This window comes from Diorhabda carinulata, chromosome X, assembly GCF_026250575.1.
Source record: "Diorhabda carinulata isolate Delta chromosome X, icDioCari1.1, whole genome shotgun sequence".
Taxonomy (NCBI): domain Eukaryota; kingdom Metazoa; phylum Arthropoda; class Insecta; order Coleoptera; family Chrysomelidae; genus Diorhabda; species Diorhabda carinulata.
This window is the reverse complement of record NC_079472.1, coordinates 31,429,964-31,450,109: the sequence shown is the minus strand read 5'-3', so window position 1 is coordinate 31,450,109 and position 20,146 is coordinate 31,429,964. Positions and strand designations below refer to the sequence as shown.

At 30.2% G+C, this 20,146-nt stretch overlaps 1 long non-coding RNA gene across 1 annotated transcript; it reads right to left on the bottom strand.

The window, feature by feature from the left end:
- Positions 1-2,901: 2,901 nt before the first annotated feature.
- Positions 2,902-19,114, bottom strand: LOC130902047 (uncharacterized). The gene is made up of 2 exons (XR_009060353.1): positions 18,908-19,114; positions 2,902-4,172 (listed from the first exon to the last, which is right to left on the bottom strand). It is a non-coding gene; the product is annotated as an uncharacterized LOC130902047 (long non-coding RNA).
- Positions 19,115-20,146: the final 1,032 nt, after the last annotated feature.

Sequence of the window (20,146 nt, the reverse complement as noted above, 5' to 3'; positions counted from 1 at the left end):
AAAATCTGGGAGACTGGATTCCTTGGAGATATCAAACACACTGGTCGTCAAAAAGAAGTGCTGATAAATAAGGATAAGAATTGTCAATTTCAAGAAACTCTGTACGACATATGCTTACTAAAGATCCGAGTTTCAATGATTGTTGCTTCAAAGATAATTAATAAAAGTTTGAATTGCCAGATTTAACTCCCTCGGATTATTTTTTGTTTCCAGGCTTGAAGATTCTTATTATTAAAAAAGGAATCAAACTTATTGAACATCGCTGGGAAAAGTGTTTGGAGCTAAATGGAGATTACGTTGAAAAATAAATAATTTTTGTTCGAAATTTTTTTTCCGTTACTTCTGGGATCATCCTGGTAATACTTTTTCAAAAAATCAACTAAAACAACCTACAACTGGGGTGGAAACACATACATAATCATATCAGCAAATTTACGAGTGTTGTCTGGAAAGCTTCATCGTCATTTATCCGACAAAGTTCATCAAACCTTCTAATACCAGTCTCCATAATAACACTCCCAAGATATTTAACCTCCAACTCGTTTAATTTTGGCGTCTCAATTCTATGGTAGTGCTATTTGGTGTTTATCTGCTGATTATCATAATTTTGGTGTTTGTTATATTGATTTTCAACCCTTTTCAATAAATCTCTTTCCTGCAAGTAAACTTTGAGGTTAGGAAAGAGGAAAATATCGTTGGTAAAAAGTGCGTTGATGGAAAAGCACTTTCTTTTTATTCAAATGCATCAAAATCCCTCGATTACCCCACAATCTACTGTTTTGACTGGTTTTTCGTGTTGAGGTAGATCCAATCGATATATCTGACAGTCGTTCTTTATTTTTCTCTATTTTTCTAGTCATAAAAGTAATTGGTGAAACGCCTCAAGCTCCCCAGCGTACAATATGGTGGTTAAGTATTGATAGATGTAAGGGAATGTAGGATATAAGGGTTGAAAGTAATTAAAGTAACTGCAGGTTTATTCCACAAGCTTTCAGACGAATCAGACTATAGCTTGAAATTCCGCGTCTTTGCGGAAAGTTTTTAATAACTTCACTATATGGAACGAACTATTAACTTTTCCAATAAAACTAAATGGAAAATACCAAATGGAAAGAAACTAAATTGGTATAGAAAATTTGTAGAAATATCAAAGCGGTTGTTGATTTACGTATCGGAAAATAGAGAATTTATTCGTGAAAGTAATAGTGGGAGAAAGGTTCAAAGAGAAGGGTGAATCGGAGCGTACTAGATTACTCTGATTAGTGAAGAAGATTTACGGAAGTGGAAACTTCCCCCGGGTTTACGAATATAGTCTAATATTCTCACTAGATGAGAAAAAAAAATGGAGCATATACATGTGAGAATTATCGTGCTCTATTAACTTTTCAATGGTGGTTAAAAAATGACTATTTTTGAGAAAAAATGTACAATTCGATAAACATTTTATTTATTTCATTTTAATATTAAACCACTAATAGTAAATAAACTAAAAAAACATCACTGAATAATGAGAGAAAAAATAACAATTAGAATATTGGAAAATAATTTGATCTTAGCTGGAAATTTTTGAAACCGCTGACGATATTCATACTGAACACACTGTTTTAAGATACTGAAGGTAAACTAAAAGTTAATAACTTGATTTACCTGTTTTATATTGAATTTTTCCACAAATAAACCTTTTCCCGCCAAAATTAATTCCAGCTTGAAAACCTCCTTGGCGGGAATTTAATCTATAGTAAGCAAATGACCGTTTGTACTTATTTAAGCTAGTGAAGACAGTGTAGTGTGTACAGTTTGGTAGTATCTGAAGTTTATTTTTATCAAACTAGTGAGTTTTTGCGAAAATTTGAAATGTCATATGCGTTAATCAAAAAAGCGTAAAAAAATGTTTTCTAAAAAGTCCTTCACTGTTTTTTACATCGTCATAACCTAGTCTATGCCTATGTGAAAAAGATTCCAAAATGTCCTTTCAAATATGCTTCAATTTAAGAAGAAAAGAAGATACTATACAGGGTGTCCCACGACGAGTTAAAACTATCTGTATATGGCAAAATACTTTTAGTAAAATCATGAAAATGTCTACGTTTGGGTTTTCGGATACGATCTTTTTAACTAAAATATTTTCAAAGATGTACGACTTCCGGTTCTACCGTGGAATGGGGTACATATTTTTAAAATTAAAGATTTTCGAATCGCAATATCTCGGAAACGGTGACTCGTAGGAAAAAAAGTATTGATGCGTTTTATGTAGATAATTTTATGATTAACAATTTTTGTCTGAACTAATTTAAAGATAAAACTCACCGTTTTGCTGAAAATCACGAAAAACTCATTTTAGTGACCTTTAGTAAAATGTTTCCATGCATGGGAACGGTGGGGAATTCAAAAATTTTATGTATAATTATACTTTGAACGATTTCACTAATTTTCAGCTTATTCTGACTTTATGTATAACCAAATGACCGGACTATATGGGATGTCCCACGACGAGTTGAAACTATATATGGCAAAATACTTATAGTAAAATCATGAAAATGTCTACGTTTGGATTTTCGGATACGATCTTTTTAACTAAAATATTCTCAAAGATTGCCGACTTCCGGTTCTACCGGATACGGAAGTCGACTGTAACTTTGTTATTTTAAATAGAACACCCTGTATGTTAATACATTTTTATAATCTACGTAAAATTTTAGTATACTTTTGTCCAAAAACTTTTTTCGAAAAATGCATTCATTTTTAGTTATTAATTTTTTTGTAAAAAATTTGAACGTTACAGACCCTTATAAATTATTTTTTTACGAAGATACCTTTAAAAATATGAAAATGGTTTCTGCTCGGTTGCTTTTATCAATGTTAGACGTAGTTGAATTTATATTGAAAAATTTTGAATTTTATACAGGATGTGTTTAGAAATTGTTCAAAGTTTACCTTCATAAATATCAAATTTCTTCATTTTTTTTAATAGAATCACATTTTCTATTGTAATGCAGGAAAGTATACATGAATTTGCCTTATTTTTTACCTCTAAATATATTAAAATATAAAAAACCGAGTAGTTCTATTTAAAAAAAAAAGAAATTTGATATTTATGAAGTTAAACTTTCAACACTTTTTATACACACACTGTATAGAATGAAAAATTTTTCAACAAAGAATCAAATACATCTGACCTTGCTAAAAGTAATCGAACAGAAACCATTTTCATATCGTTAAGGGTGTCCTCGTAAAAAAATAATTTATAAGGATCTGCAACTGTCAAATTTTTTACAAAAAAATTAATAACTCGAAAAGTATGCATTTTTCAAAAAAAGTTTTTAGACAAAAGTATACTAAAATTTTACGTAGATTACGTTCTATTTAAAGTAAAAAAGTCACAGTCGACTTCCGGTAGAACATCCTGTATTATGTGAAGTTGTATCTCAGGAACGATGGATTTCACAGAGGGCGCTACAAGTTTCTAGCTAATAGTACCGTCTGTTAATTTATAGTGACTCAAGAGTGACTCATGTCTAGTTATTATGTTCAAATGAGTAGAAACTGAAACTGGAAACATTTGTTGGCACTCAGATACGTAAGATCAGTTTGAAAGTCGGTCAATGAAAAAGCTTCTTGTAAGTTATTCAAAAATGTTGTCGAAGAGTTTTCGGGAAATAAAAAAAAACTTGGAATTATGAAGATGTTGTGACTGACATTTCTCGTACTAGCATTTGAATGATTTCACTGTCAACTCAGGAAATGTGAGTGTTAAACAGAGGGAGTGTTTTCATCAAAATTTGAAGATTTTTTATCAATTCCATATGGAATTTTTGAACGAAAATATATATGCATTATAAGAAAGTGTTGTTATTCAAAAAAATTCTCATAAAACATAATTAAGTTCTATGAAACATTCGAACGAGATAATTTGAAAATTGGAAACACTTCGAAAACAATGCAAATCTCGACATATTTCATGGAAATAAACAAAAAAGACAGTGAAGCTCGATTTTAATATTGAATTATTTGATTTGTTCTATTTGTGACTCACCTATCAATTATTCCTGTCCGATCATGGTGAAAACTCGAAAAAACTGATAAAAATGCACCGAATTTACGATGTAATCCAATAGAATTTGAAAAATCGAACAAATCACTGGTTTTTCATATTCGTTAGAACATCCATGAACCTAAAACAAATTAAAATACAAATTCAATAGAACATCGATATAAATATATAATTTATAATTAACAACACCACACACACACACTATTATAGTATATTTCTATTCAATTCGAGACAGCTTTTCACTCGCCTAACTTCTCCAATTAAGCACGTCACGGTTTAAACTACTATAGACTATATCTTGAATCATCGCAAGAGCGCGCAGAACACATTCGTGTATACCAAATGGATGATCAACCCATCACAAATTTTTTTCTCAGTAATAGAAAACATTTTTTCTACGTCCGTTTTAATATGTATTTTTTTTATTTGTATTCGTAAATTGTTTAATACCTGGTGCATTTAATTAAACAGAATACCGTGTTAAATATATTGAGACAGTTCAACGTAAATAACAAATTACATCTGACTATGAGTAATTCTATTAGTATACTCTAAAGTTGTTAGTTTCGAGCTTTAATCCATCTTCAGTAAGACAAATAGTCTTCGTGACATCTACGGGGCGTTTACCAGATAAAAAAATTATAGTTGATCGGTAGGTTGAAGCGATTTTGAGACAGTGAAATATTACTCGATGAAATCTTCTAGATTTGTAATGTAAAACTGGGATAATTCAAAAACAAAAAATTTTACGATCAATTATTTAATATTTATAAACAGACAGTAAATTTATGAAACGTTAGCATAAAGTTATGATAATTAGAGGTTTTTATTATTCGAGAACGCATTCAGTCGAAGTTTGTTTATAAGTTACCTCTTACAAGATTTATTAAGAGACCTCTAATCATAATTAGCCCCGTTTAGGGTCGTAAAATTCAATGGATCGAGGCTCGATTTATAGATTGAATAATTACTTTGGTGCAATTTTGTGATAGAAAATTCCAACTTAGAAACGAAGAACTAACTTTCTTAATATTAAATGAAATGTAATTTTTTAAGAAAACCTTACAGTTAAATTGAATAGAAATTTCTAGTTGTTTTCAAAAATTATAGTAGTTCTAAATTCAACTGAAAATTAAATACGAAATCTACATTTTATAGTCCGGTCAAATTAAACCGAAAAATAAGAGTGTAGCTACATAAATTCCCATCAAGCTGAAAATCAGTAAAATTGTTTAAAATACCATTGAAAATAAGATTTGAATGTTCCCCATCGTTCCCATCGTATGGAAAAAATTTTTTTTCACTGTCAATAGTCGAAAAAATTAGTTTTTCGCAATTTTCAGCAAAACGGTGAGTTTTATTATAAAAATAGTTTAGACAAAATTTGTAGATCATAAAATTAACTACAAAAAATGTATCAATACTTTTTTTCTTACGAGCCACCGTTTCTGAGATATAACGATTCAAAAAGTTGTAAAAATTATGTTTCAGATTTACTGTCTTATTTAATGGCTATATGATTAAGAAATACCAAAGCTGCAGAACATCTTCGTCAATTGATAATTTATTTGATGAACTTATGACAGTTCCCATCAGTCAACAGAAATTTCTTACAAATACTCACAACAAGTCTCGGTTATATATCGGTGAAACCATTAAATACGACAACTTTTTGAATCATTATATCTCAGAAACGTTGGCTCGTAGGAAAAAAGTTTGAATACGTTTTTTGTAGATAATTTTATGATCTACAATTTTTTTCTGAAGTATTTTTTTGATAGAACTCACCGTTTTGCTGATAATCTCGAAAAACTATAAATATATATAAAATTGTTTCCATACACGGAAATTAATTGTATATTAAAAAATTTTACTTATTTTCAGCTTGATGGGAATTTATGTCACTTCGAATGTCTAAATTGACCGTACTATTATGGTACTTTCTGTACATCGTAATTGTTTCAGAGTAAAATCTTGTGGTGATTCGATTCTACTTTAATTTGTTAAAATGAACTAAAAATATATTAAAGTTTCAAATGGACATAGTCGTGCAAAGAGAAATAAGTTTTTGATACGTAATTACTTAAGTCTATTCAATGTTTTTTCCTCTGAATAAACGTTATTATCATTTTTATAAAAAAAGTATATAAGGCTTTGATTTAATTAAATTTAAACAATGTGCAATTTTTTTCACCTTTACAAATTCGCTGAAGACGTTCACTATTCATCGCTGCCAAACAAATATTAAACAACGTGGCATCTCAAACTTAAAATGTTGTATTGATTGTGTACTTCAAGCAACTACCGCCATCTCTAGGTCAAGCCATGTACTTCTGTGACCATTATCCAATAATCAACCGTTTGACCAATTAGACAAGAAGGTTTTTCACTGCCTTGGATGCCGATAAATCTGTACTGTACACTTTTTACCAATCCATCAATCTATTTATTCTTTGACAGTTCAATATAGTTTTGTAGATGTTTGTTCTTATACTTTTGCCCGATTGAATGTCCAAAATTGCTAGAAACGACGAGATTTAGAGTCTCCACTAAACTACAAAAACCTGCTGCTTAATCTACGAAGATTCTCACTCAAACATGTTTTTGAAAGCGCTGTTTCTGTTCTATCTAAATCCAGTAGGGATTTTATCTAGCTCGGTAGCTCAAACTCAAACAAATCGTTAACTCACAACGCCTCAAGAAAATGTCACAAAATTCTGAGCATCTGGATCATCTATGGAGTGTTCAACATTATTTGTGTTTGTTTCTTTGAAAACTTTACTATAAACTACTGCTTAATGTTTTGTTGTAAGGTAATTTTGCAATAATACTGCTTAGTGTGCTTTTAGTACTTGGAGGTCTTTCTAAATATGTAAAGTACATGCTTCTACATGATTTTTGTATATTACTTTGGGACAACTTTGTATATTTTTAATATAAGAACAAAATATTGTAAATAGCACGGAATTTGGTGCCTGTTACCAACGTTGACTGTAGTTCAATGTAGTTCATTTACTTCCACGTATAATTTGAAATATGTGAGCACAACGAAAATATAATAAACGATGAATTTCGCTGTTGGAGTTTATTAAATGAAAATATTTTCAAATATCGAGCGAGCAAACAATGAAAAACAAGCAATAGAATGTTGAAAATTGAAAAACAGTTAAATATGATTATCGAAATATTGACCAAAATCATTGTTTTATTATTATAATTCATTCCATATTATACAAAATGATTCACAAAGACTTCTAACAAGCTAAATAAATGAATATCTCCCTCTATCTCTGCTCGTTTCCTCTTTAGATTGTCCCTACTCCCTTCTTTATTGCCTCCTTCCATATTTCTAGATATTCAGCCTGATAGAACGATAAGCGAAGCCATTTTGTATTAATTTAGTATCAAGAATATATTTAAGAAGCTTGGTTTCACCAACATTTCGCTATAGAAGTCGAATGTTTGGTGACATCCATTCATATTAAGCAATATGAAAGCTGAAGCTATTAACCTCACTTATTTGCGATTGTCTAGTCTTCTTTTTTATCTAAATTTAATCCCTAACTAAACTTAAAATAACTTTACGTTGCGCAGTTTTATTAAAACTGATTTTGAACCTCTTAAACTTGTTATCAATTATCTCTTCGTTCTTGAGGTTCTTGCTTAATGTTATTTTTCAATTTTAGAAGAATTTGTGACAATATTTTGAATTCCGAAGTCATGAGAGTATTGTATATTGACGCTACACAAAAATTATGTTTTTAAAATTTTTTGAAAATGAAATAATTAATATAATTTTATTTATGGATATAAATTGGACTTAGGTTCGACTCTGCTCAAATCAAACGCACACATTGAACTCTAAACTCTCACTATTCTGTATTAATTACCAAAAAATACCACAAAATATGATTAATTCCACCTCAAGTCATTGCCAATAACCTTTTTTGAATTATTTGCATTTAAGCGCTTTCTGTAAATATTGCGATACACATAGTCCGGTCAAATTAGACCAAAAAATAACATAAATTCGCATCAAGCTGAAAATCAGTGAAATTGTTTAAAATACAACTGAAAATAAAATTTCGTTTCCGTGTATGGAAAAAATTTTATTCAAGGTCAAAGATCAAAAAAATGAGCTTTTCGGGATTATCAGCAAAACGGTGAGTTTTATCATAAAAATACAGTAGACAAAAATTGTAGATCATAAAATTATCTACAAAAAACGTATTAAAACTTTTTTTCTACGAATTACCGTTTTTGAGATATAGCCATTCAAAAAGTTGTAAAAGTTTCAATGTTTCGGTTTTCTTGTATTTATTGGCTGTAATGATTGCACGAGAAATACCAAAGCTGCAGAACATCTTCGTCAATTGATAATTTATTTGATGAACTTATGACAGTTCCCACCAATCAACAGAAATTTGTTACAAATACTCACAACAAGTCTCGGTTATATATTTGTAAAATCATTGAATACGACAACTTTTATATTTTTTTCAATCGTTATATCTCAGAAACGGTAACTCGTACCAAAAAAAGTATTATACGTTTTTTGTAGATAATTTTATGATCTACAATTTTTGTATAAAGTATTTTTATGATAAAACTCACCGATGTGCTGAAAATTCCAAAGTTCAGTAAACTGATCGGCCTCTACTGTGTTTTTTCTGTCTCCCATGATGAATAACACAAATTAACTCGAAACTTTTGAATTTAATTTCTCATAAGTCTCTCATACCACAATAAAAAATTAACTTGGTTTTTCAATATATTCTCCACTAGAATTTTTTCCTATTTTGATGTTTAATGCATTGGTCTAATTGTCTAATTCCTCCAATATTTTATTCATCCACAATTTTATTTCGCTTTTATTTAGCTTTGCGCTTCTCTTTCTCATCTATATCTTCCATAATCTTCCATTTCTTTTTTGTCGCTATCCATGCTATTCTTGCCATTTTCTTTTCTCTCCATCCATCATCTATCCAAAGACTATTTTTTGTTTCGTAATTTTTATTTTCTTATCACACAAGAGTTTGGGAATATCTATGAACAATTCCTTGGGAAACTACCACAAATCTAGCTTCTAAAAATGAAATAATTACGAGTTTCGTTCATGTAATTTTCTATAAACGGGTATTATAAATTATTTGGAACTAAATTTTTGGGAAGATTTAAAGCGAGTTGTCTTTGAAATACTTCGAAAACATGAATACTTCATTCTAAACCCTTATATTTTATTCAAAACGTTTTTTATTCGATTCCTATTTGAAAGCAACTCATGGAATATATATTTCAGGTAAAATGAAGGCTAAGTGACATTTCGATGCGTATGGAAAACGATGAAGGGAAAAATATGAAACTCATGTCAATGATAAAACCGCAAAATAGACATTTTGAGATACATTTTTTAATACCTACATTATTCAAATGAAACACAGGGAAAGCAAATTCGAAAACATCTTTGTTCCAATCCTATATTTATAAATCAATTTTATTTAATTTCAAATTTTAGTGACCGCTTCAACCAACTACTATATTTTCGTTGCAAATATCTCCTAAACTTAAAACCAGATAAAAAACTGTTGAGAACAAAATTTTGAGGTTATTTCATGTGTCTGTAGACTAACCAGTGTAGCCGTGGCTTTCGTTTGTAATGAGGTTGTTTTCGAGTAACGGATTGTTGTGAAATTTGAGAAAACTGCAATTTACACTTATAATACATTAAAACAAGTGTTTGGTAAAGGTTTTTACCATGCCCATTTTGTGAAATTACAGAAGAAAAAAGTTTTTATTCAACTAGACTAACTAGAGTCAGATCTATCATTGCACCTCACGCAGAACTAAGAAAGGCTTCGAAGTTATTTATTATCCACCAAATTTGGTACCTAGAGTTTCCAAAATATGATTTTTTCGATTAATGAAGATTCTCCATAGAAATTCATTAATAAGAGGGTTAGACTTTTGAAGATAAACTCTGAAGAAGCGGTCATTAACACAAAATAGTCTTTGGATAAGTCAAATTGCAAAAAGTTTAGTGTTCAATAATATCAAAATGATGAATTGTAAGATTAAACGCAGTATGTTGGACAGGAGGCGCAAAAATTGCAAAAAAAAACAATCAACATTAACACTTTATAGGATACTGGTTATAATAATTTTTTCCCAAATATCTGCTTTATAATCAAATATGCAAACTTGGTGTATATTATTCATAACATCAGGTCCTGCTCCAAACAGTTTCTACTGGTGCAGAGCCCGATAAAGCGATGACATCATCTTCGACTACAGCTCTTGAACAATCCTTTTCAGGTAATTCAGCTTGCGTAAGAAATGACACTTTTGATGAACGCTTTAATAAGGATTTGTGACCTGAAATAATCATCAATGGTTAAACGTTGCCCGCACTTGATATACATCAGTTTTAGCTTTCCTAGAAATAAAGATAAGAGAAAGTTTTAGTGCCTTAAGGGGCGCCAAAATCCTTTTTTCCATACAGGTACCAATAGCCCTCCATTTCCATGAATAGTATTGAAATGAAGAATCAAATTTTGCCATATGCCAATTCCAACTTAAGGCAGAACAGGCTAGATGGTTTCTTCTTCTTTTTCGATTGTGGGGTCTTGTACCAACAGTACAATGTCCATTGGTCACTCGAATGGTTTTCTAAATTGATTATTTTGAAGAAATTTAACTATACTAATAATTGTTTTTGCTTGATAATAAAATGTTTTCTTTAATGCCTTCTGCTAATTCTTTTCGTCTGTACATTATAGAATCGAAAAATTCACTATTTTCATCTAACTATCGATTTATTTCTTAATTTATTTGAAAAAACATAGAATAGGTTAATTTATATCGACAGATGAATAAATCCAATTCGAACTATTTATATTTGAACAAAATAATTATCAGATTGTATATAAATTTATCAAATTGTCTATCAGAGTTTAATTTAAGTTGGAGTGTCATTAAATTATGCTGTAAACAGAAGTCATTTGTAACTTATTTAATGGCAATACGAATGATATTTTATGTGAGGTTATGTGGTCATTAAACGAGAATTTATTATTGAACAATCCACTTTTCGATAATAAATTCCCTCGGAAATATTTACGACGAAGCGCTACTTATTAGAATGTTGAACCAGTTCGTTATTACTATTTTGATGTAATAATTTGTTAAGAGATGTCACTATGAATAATTAAAAAGTTAAAATGGATTCCTCTCAAAGAAAACTAACCAAAGTTTGTAATGTATACATAATTCTGAATCGTACTTTATTCAAAACTGACTTAATGTATGTGAAATTGTTTATGGAAATTTGCTAGCCTTAGATAAAAAACATAACCTAGTTTCGGTGTTGGTTTAAAGGATGTTTTTATGCTATTTTCAGAGTCTGCATTGAAAAATCTAAATACAGAATTTCCTTTTTTATCTACAGAGGTCGACATAAGCCATGCAATCAATTTGAACACTTTTTTGAATCCCTGTACGGGTTTTTTGACTAATTTCTCAAGGAGGATCCTCATCGGGTTACGATGGTTTTAGAAGAAATAGAAAAGGTTTGTTTCCTTTACTGCATCGATCTTGAGTCTCATAAAGCATCGACAACTGGACAATTTGGTTGAAAGCACGACAAAAAATGTGCTACTGTGATACAGGGGTTTCACAAAATATTATCTATTGTTTAAACATTCTTTTTATATAATTAAGTATTTTATGAATCGATTTTGGAATTAAATAGTTGATAAATATATGCCCTTTTAAGATATATCCTTAATTTTTGTTTTTTCTGGCTTTTAATGTCGAATTTAATCAATATCCTTCATTTTTGAGCAACTATTTTGTCTTATGGTGTGTGGTACATAAATATTTGAACAAAATGTGCGACACGCAACTAGAAACTAAGTCGTATACTATTTCCTTAAAATTATTTTGAGGTTAGAAATTAACAAAACCTTTTTTCAACTTGTTACTCACAAATTGACAAGATCTACTGCAATTTACAAGGTCAAGAGGACACGAAAATCAGTGTTTCTAGATTCTGGGAGGTTTTGAGATACAAACGTTTCTACAAAACAGTGTCTTAGGTATTTGTTACTAACCCCAAAATTTTCGTCTCAAAATGGGTTTATACAGTTAAAAATATTTTGAATCGTGATTAACTCGAAAACTATGAAAAATTCGAAAAAAACTATCGTAACAAGAAATGTAAAGTACAAAATTTTCTACAAAAAAGTGTCTTAGGCATTTGTTCCTAACCCCAAAATTTTCGTCTCAAAATGGGTTTATACAGTTAAAAATATTTTGAATCGTGATTAACTCGAAAACTATGGAAAATTCGAAAAAAACTATCGTAACAAGAAATGTAGAGTACAAAATTTTCTACAAAAAAGTGTCTTAGGTATTTGTTACTAACCCCAAAATTTTCGTCTCAAAATGGGTTTATACAGTTGAAAATATTTTGAATCATGATTAACTCGAAAACTATGAAAAATTCGATAAAAACTATCGTAACAAGAAATGTAGAGTACACAATTTTCTACAAAAAAGTGTCTTAGGTATTTGTTCCTAACCCCAAAATTTTCGCCTCAAAATGGGTTTATACAGTTTAAAATATTTTGAATCGTGATTAACTCGAAAACTATGAAAAATTCGAAAAAAACTATCGTAACAAGAAATGTAGAGTACAAAATTTTCTACAAAAAAGTGTCTTAGGTATTTGTTCCTAACCCCAAAATTTTCGCCTCAAAATGGGTTTATACAGTTTAAAATATTTTGAATCGTGATTAACTCGAAAACTATGAAAAATTCGAAAAAAACTATCGTAACAAGAAATGTAGAGTACAAAATTTTCTACAAAAAAGTGTCTTAGGTATTTGTTACTAACCCCAAAGTTTTCGTCTCAAAATGGGTTTATACAGTTAAAAATATTTTGAATCGTGATTAACTCGAAAACTATGAAAAATTCGAAAAAAACTATCGTAACAAGAAATGTAGAGTACAAAATTTTCTACAAAAAAGTGTCTTAGGTATTCGTTACTAACCCCAAAATTTTCGTCTCAAAATGGGTTTATACAGTTAAAAATATTTTGAATCGTGATTAACTCGAAAACTATGAAAAATTCGATAAAAACTATCGTAACAAGAAATGTAGAGTACAAAATTTTCTACAAAAAAGTGTCTTAGGTATTTGTTACTAACCCCAAAATTTTCGTCTCAAAATGGGTTTATACAGTTAAAAATATTTTGAATCGTGATTAACTCGAAAACTATGAAAAATTCGAAAAAAACTATCGTAACAAGAAATGTAGAGTACAAAATTTTCTACAAAAAAGTGTCTTAGGTATTTGTTACTAACCCCAAAATTTTCGTCTCAAAATGGGTTTATACAGTTAAAAATATTTTGAATCGTGATTAACTCGAAAACTATGAAAAATTCGAAAAAAACTATCGTAACAAGAAATGTAGAGTACAAAATTTTCTACAAAAAAGTGTCTTAGGTATTTGTTACTAACCCCAAAATTTTCGTCTCAAAATGGGTTTATACAGTTAAAAATATTTTGAATCGTGATTAACTCGAAAACTATGAAAAATTCGAAAAAAACTATCGTAACAAGAAATGTAGAGTACAAAATTTTCTACAAAAAAGTGTCTTAGGTATTTGTTACTAACCCCAAAATTTTCGTCTCAAAATGGGTTTATCCAGTTAAAAATATTTTGAATCGTGATTAACTCGAAAACTATGAAAAATTCGAAAAAAACTATCGTAACAAGAAATGTAGAGTACAAAATTTTCTACAAAAAAGTGTCTTAGGTATTTGTTACTAACCCCAAAATTTTCGTCTCAAAATGGGTTTATACAGTTAAAAATATTTTGAATCGTGATTAACTCGAAAACTATGAAAAATTCGAAAAAAACTATCGTAACAAGAAATGTAGAGTACAAAATTTTCTACAAAAAAGTATCCTAGGTATTTGTTCCTAACCTCAAAATTTTCACCTCAAAATGGGTTTATATAGTTAAAAATATTTAGAATCGTGATTAACTCGAAAACTATGAATAATTCAAAAAAAACTATCGTAACAAGAAATGTAGAGTACAAAATTTTCTACAAAAAAGTGTCTTAGGTATTTGTTACTAACCCCAAAATTTTCGTCTCAAAATGGGTTTATACAGTTAAAAATATTTTGAATCGTGATTAACTCGAAAACTATGAAGAATTCGAAAAAAACTATCGTAACAAGAAATGTAGAGTACAAAATTTTCTACAAAAAAATGTATTTGCTCCTAACCTCAAAATTTTCACCTCAAAATGGGTTTATACCATTTAAAAATATTTTGAATCGTGATTAACTCGAAAACTATGAGGAATTCGAAGAAAAATGTCCAGCAAAAAATTTACAGAAAAAATTGTTTGCAGATTGTCTGTGTCTACTTCGTAGGAGGTGCATCGTTATCATATAGTCGCTTTCTCATCGCTCTTCTCCGAAAACGGTTGATTTTACAGAAAAATGCAAAAGATATTTTTTGTAGATAATTTTACTAGGAAGAATTTTTATGATAACTATTTTTTACCTCCGATCAATACATCGCGAGATATTTGCGAAAAACTGATTTTCGTGACCTTTATAACTTTTTTATCCGGCACGATATCGATGTCGATTTTTCACATCTTCATTACAACACTGTAACAAAGGCGCATAAAAAAATTCAGCTCACTAGGAACTTTTCCACAGATAAAACCTAAAAAGACTGGACTAATTTAATAGATATATCGACTTAACGACTTAACTTTATATTGTAATTTTAAAAACTGAAGTCATTTAACCCTAACAAACAGCATTCAGCAGCGCTTTTCCGTAATTTGTTTGTTTCATTCCTTTGAAGAAAAAAAAAAGTAGTTACGGCGACTGAGAGACGTTCGGAGTTAACAAACCCAACGAATAGAATCGTAATAATAAACCTGACAGGAACGTTCCTCAGAGCCGACAATTTTTATTACCAAACAAAGAGTTTTTTCGAACAACCGAGCGTAAACAAGGTTTTTATATTTTTTTGCATTATAAAAAGACTTATGATACCGGGAAAAGCTTTCGGAATAAACTAGTCATTGGGAATTAAAAATATCATCACATGTAGAAAGAAAAAAGCGAGAGGGCGTTTTGATAAAGGATTTGTATTGAAAAATGGAAAATAAAAATTTCAATCCATAAAACCTACATGGAAAAATGAAAATACATGGAGAAATATTTGAAATATCAACTTATATCATCGTATACGAAGTAAAACAGATACGTAGAATTAAGACTAATGTTGAAACCATAGATAAAATCATTCCTGAAAGTCTAGTTTCGAAGAATTGATTTCATCTACTATGCCAAAGCTTTTAGCAAGTTCATATAATTTTTTCAAACAATATCTCGTACTTGAAACATTATTAGTGTGCCAAACTGCATTTCTAGGGTGAATTCTACTTAATTTGGGATTAACAACCAACCTATCCATCAAGTTCCAAAAAAAAAGGGAGCAGCAGATATAATTATTGAAAGTAATCCCTTGACTAATATTTTTACTTCGTTACTTACTTACTTAGTTTTGTTTTTCTCATTTTTAAACCTTTTACAAAATATTAAACAAAATTTGAGGTTAAGAATTTGTTTCCTTTTAATAATGGAATAGCAAGCGATATGCAACATTCATCTATGGAATATTTTGACCTTGCACGTTGTCTTGAACTTTGTCTTTATTCATCGCAGACTTCAATACAACTTAACACAAACTAACTAAACAGTTTACCTTCATTCTCTGAAGACGATAACTTGGTTATCGAAACGCGCGTACATTGTATTCAGTACGAATATCGCCAACATTCAAGAATGAGTGAGTTTAAAACCCTACAATATTATAGTATTCCCCAATAAACAACAGTTAATTTCTAGAGTGTATTTACAATTCATTCTAATCCAGTATTCAGAGGCTACTTCCTTTTTGTGACCCTTGTATTCTCCGGGGAAATACCCTGTTTGCTTGATTCATTAGAAATGAATGCAAACGCAATGAATTTGTAAATATAAACAGCTAAAATTGTTGAATAATTCTCTATGTAAATACTACTCAATGTTAATTATTCATTTCTAATACAAGGGATGCTATAAATTAAGACTGAAACTTTCTTACGTAACCAATAAGAATTGAAGAAACAAAGTTAGGTTAAGTTAGGTTAGGTTAAGTTAGGTTAGGTTAGGTTAGGTTAAGTTAGGTTAGGTTAAGTTAGGTTAAGTTAGGTTAAGTTAGGTTAAGTTAGGTTAAGTTAGGTTAGGTTAAGTTAGGTTAGGTTAAGTTAGGTTAGGTTAAGTTAGGTTAGGTTAAGTTAGGTTAGGTTAAGTTAGGTTAGGTTAAGTTAGGTTAGTTTAAGTTAGGACCGGACTATTTGTTGTTACAAACTTTTGATCGCGAGTCGATTTTTTTGCTCGCGATTATAATACATAATAATAATTAAAAATTCATCTCTAGTGCTGATTTTTATAACTAAAAGAGCTGTAAGATAAACCGACAACACTGTTGAATTTCGGTACAATGTTTGTCTGATAAGTAAAATAAAAAATTTTGTGGAAATTGGATTTCAAAAAAATCGATAAGGGAATAGCAAAAAAGACCAAAATATATTTTCTGAAAAAGTAGAAGAGGATTTAGTATGATATGGAAATCGTTCACTGATATAAATCGTGAAGCCGATCCTGTTCTATTACGATAATCGATACTAAAATTTGGTGGATGCGCATAATTTAAATTATGGTTTTTTGTGTAATTCTTCGTATTGTCTTTATAAGCTGTTTTTATAGATACAATATCTAAGAAAACCTTATTATTACGACGTTTTGGAGATTCTAGGAATCCGAATTATCTAGAATATTTGGATATAATAAACAAGTGATAGTTTAGCAGCCAAAGTCAGTAAATAAAACCAAACGATGTATTTAAATAAATTAGCGCGTCAAATATTAGTGAATAAGTTTCGTGAATGATAATTAGTGTTATAAATAAATTACGTAAGTTTAAAAACTATTACATTACATTACAGTTTAAGGCGTAGTCCCACAAGAGATAATTAGTTGCTTTGAATCGTATATTATCAAATCAATTTGGAAAATATGTATTAAAACAAAAAATTCTATTTGAGTAATATAAAAACGGGGTAATCCCACTTGAACAGTATTAAGTAGAGATCTACACCGACAAATGAAACCATAAATCTTCTTCGTTCGGCATAATATTCCCGCCGTACGCAAAATGTCTAATATAATCTTCCATCAAAACATTGACGCTTTACTTTACCGTTGACTAAACTCCAGATAAGATATAAATAGAACAGCGGATTGGGGTAGATGTTACTCATTGTAATTTGATTGCCTACATTATGTAAGCGTCGTCTTTAATGACCCTTTATTGGTTGTCTTAATGGATGTGTGAGGAAAGGGGGATCTTCAATGACTTATTAGAAAATACGTAATGAGAAAACAAAGTATTCGAATTTAACCTTTCGGATAGTCGCTCGTAAGACCGATGGTTCCATTCCAATTCATATTTTTCATTAAACAAAAATTATTTCATCGAAAACCCATACCAGTCAATGGAGGAGACTGGCTTAGTCCCATGAAATCATGGAAAACGTTGAGATTACGGAATTGGTGACAGAGAAATCAAAATTTTGTGCTATAAGTATGTATTCGGAACGTAGTACGGCGGTAAAAACAACCTATACATCAGAAACAAGACCTGAAACATCAAAAACGAAGCACTCTTAGAGACCACAGGAATGAAAACTCGGGAAAAACAAATTAGAACGAAAAAGAAGCGGAAACTTCGGACGATTATGTGAATGACAGGTGATAGAGTGCATAGCAAGGAATGAATCTCAAAATAGAACACGGAGGTAGAGATCGACCACGAAAAAGGTGGTGTTCCAATCTAGAGCCAGGATGTAGAATGTACACCTATTATGGAAGAAAGTAGAAAAAGAAGATAAAAGATTATTACATCTAGAGTGTGTGATTCGGACATTTCAAACTGATCTTTTGTGAACTCTGCCTGAACAGTAGATAAGTAACTTAATATTACTCAATCAAAAGTAAGCAGAGTCCTACGAAAAGATCGTCTGTACCAATATCGCTATTCCGAAATGTCATTTCCGGTTAACGAGAGCGTGATAGGGACCATGAGCCCGGTCCTGTTCGGCTATAAAGCAATTCTAAACTTCGGCGAATGCGAGGAACGTTTTATACATTTTTTTTATATTTTTACATATTTTTTATCATAGCAGGCGATTTATTTATATTATTTCTCTAGAACCAATTTCTAGGAACGTCTATTTATTTGTTTTGTTTTTTTATTTTCTAGAATTTTTGCGAACTTCGTTTTAGGTATATAAACTAGCTTATTTAACGCAGTGATATATGTTAGTTAAATGTAGTGTAAAGTCTAAATAAATTAAGAACGTAAGAGACAGTTCTTTAAGGTGTATATATTGCCAAATTTGTTTGCCAACGAGAACGTGATTATCCGAGGGATGTATTTTCAGCATGAAGGGGCATCTCCCCACTTTTTACTAGCAGTGAGACAACATCTGAATATTTATAGAAAAATGTGAATAGGACGTGAAGATCCTATCAAGATCACCCTGTATCTATATATGTAGCCTTTTTTTGTTATTAATAGGAATATAAGGGTCGTATTAGCCAACTGGCTTTTTTTTGTAATTATTTCAATTTTTTGAGTATTAAATTATGACTTCCCTCATAACAATTGTTCTTTGTCGTAATATATTTATATATTTTGTGTTTTTTACTTACGCACACTATACAAAAACATCCAAATATCAATATTGTTTGTCACAGATACACTCACAAACAAAAACACCATAAAACGAATCACTAAATTTTCTATAAAAAAAAAATTGTAACTGTCGTTTTAACGGTCACGTAAAATCGAAAGTTTGTTTTCAAAAAACCGACGCACTTTTCGAAACCAGCGCCTGGCACCGTACGCGTCGTAATACTGCCGACGTTGGGCGTCGCAAAAGAAGACCACGTGAGAGGCGCTATCGTGTTTTCGGCTAAAAGGAAGGGATAGAACTTATGCAATCCAGGATCCAGGATTCTTTTTGTTCTCGATAACAAAAATCATCTTTATACTGATTTTACAAATTCTTATTATGTACAAATTTTTATTATTATCACTTTCCCTCGTATGTTATACGGGGTGTTTCTAAATTTTTCGTACATACTCCAAATATATGTAAAATTGTAATGTAATTGTAAAACAAACACACAAATAACTAAATAAATACGATATAAAATAAAATCTAAATAAACAGGATATGGACGAAAACTACAATAAATAACCGAAATTGAAAAATGTCGACTTTCACCGATGATTAATACAAAATGGAGACTCTATTGAATTGTGATCTTTTCCTTGGAAACCAACGATTAGTTCTAACTTAAGTTGATCTTATATATTTGTAATCAAACAGAGATGGCTAATAAAAACAATATTGGAATCAGATAATGGTGGAAAATTCAGTAATCGAGTCATGTCGTCGAAATATGCACTATGGCAAAAGCTGGAAAGTCTCACAGAAGTAATACGTCAAAGACTTTATGAGAGAAGCATGTTTTTCCTTTTGTCTGAAACATCCATCAAATATTTTGCGAGAAATGTGTTATATATTATTATAAAAAATAAATCTATTGAAATTTACTTTCAATATAACTCCAAGGTAAAATCCAAGCCCAATAGCTTTCCAGACACTGAAATTTGAAGAAAACAACATAAAAAAGAAAATACAAAAGTAATTTGAAATATAAAATACCGGGTTTCATATATTTTAGTAAAGTTTGAACACGATCTCTATCAAGAAATTAATGGCGACCGCGCTTGCGCACGTCATCTGTCTCTCCTGTCAAGTAAATGCGAATGTAAACAAAACAGACCAAACTTGCATTTGCTTGCGTTATATTTAGATGTATTCTATTGAATTTCAAAGTGTCTGAAAGAAACGAAAATCTAAATAGGATATGCACGTTTTT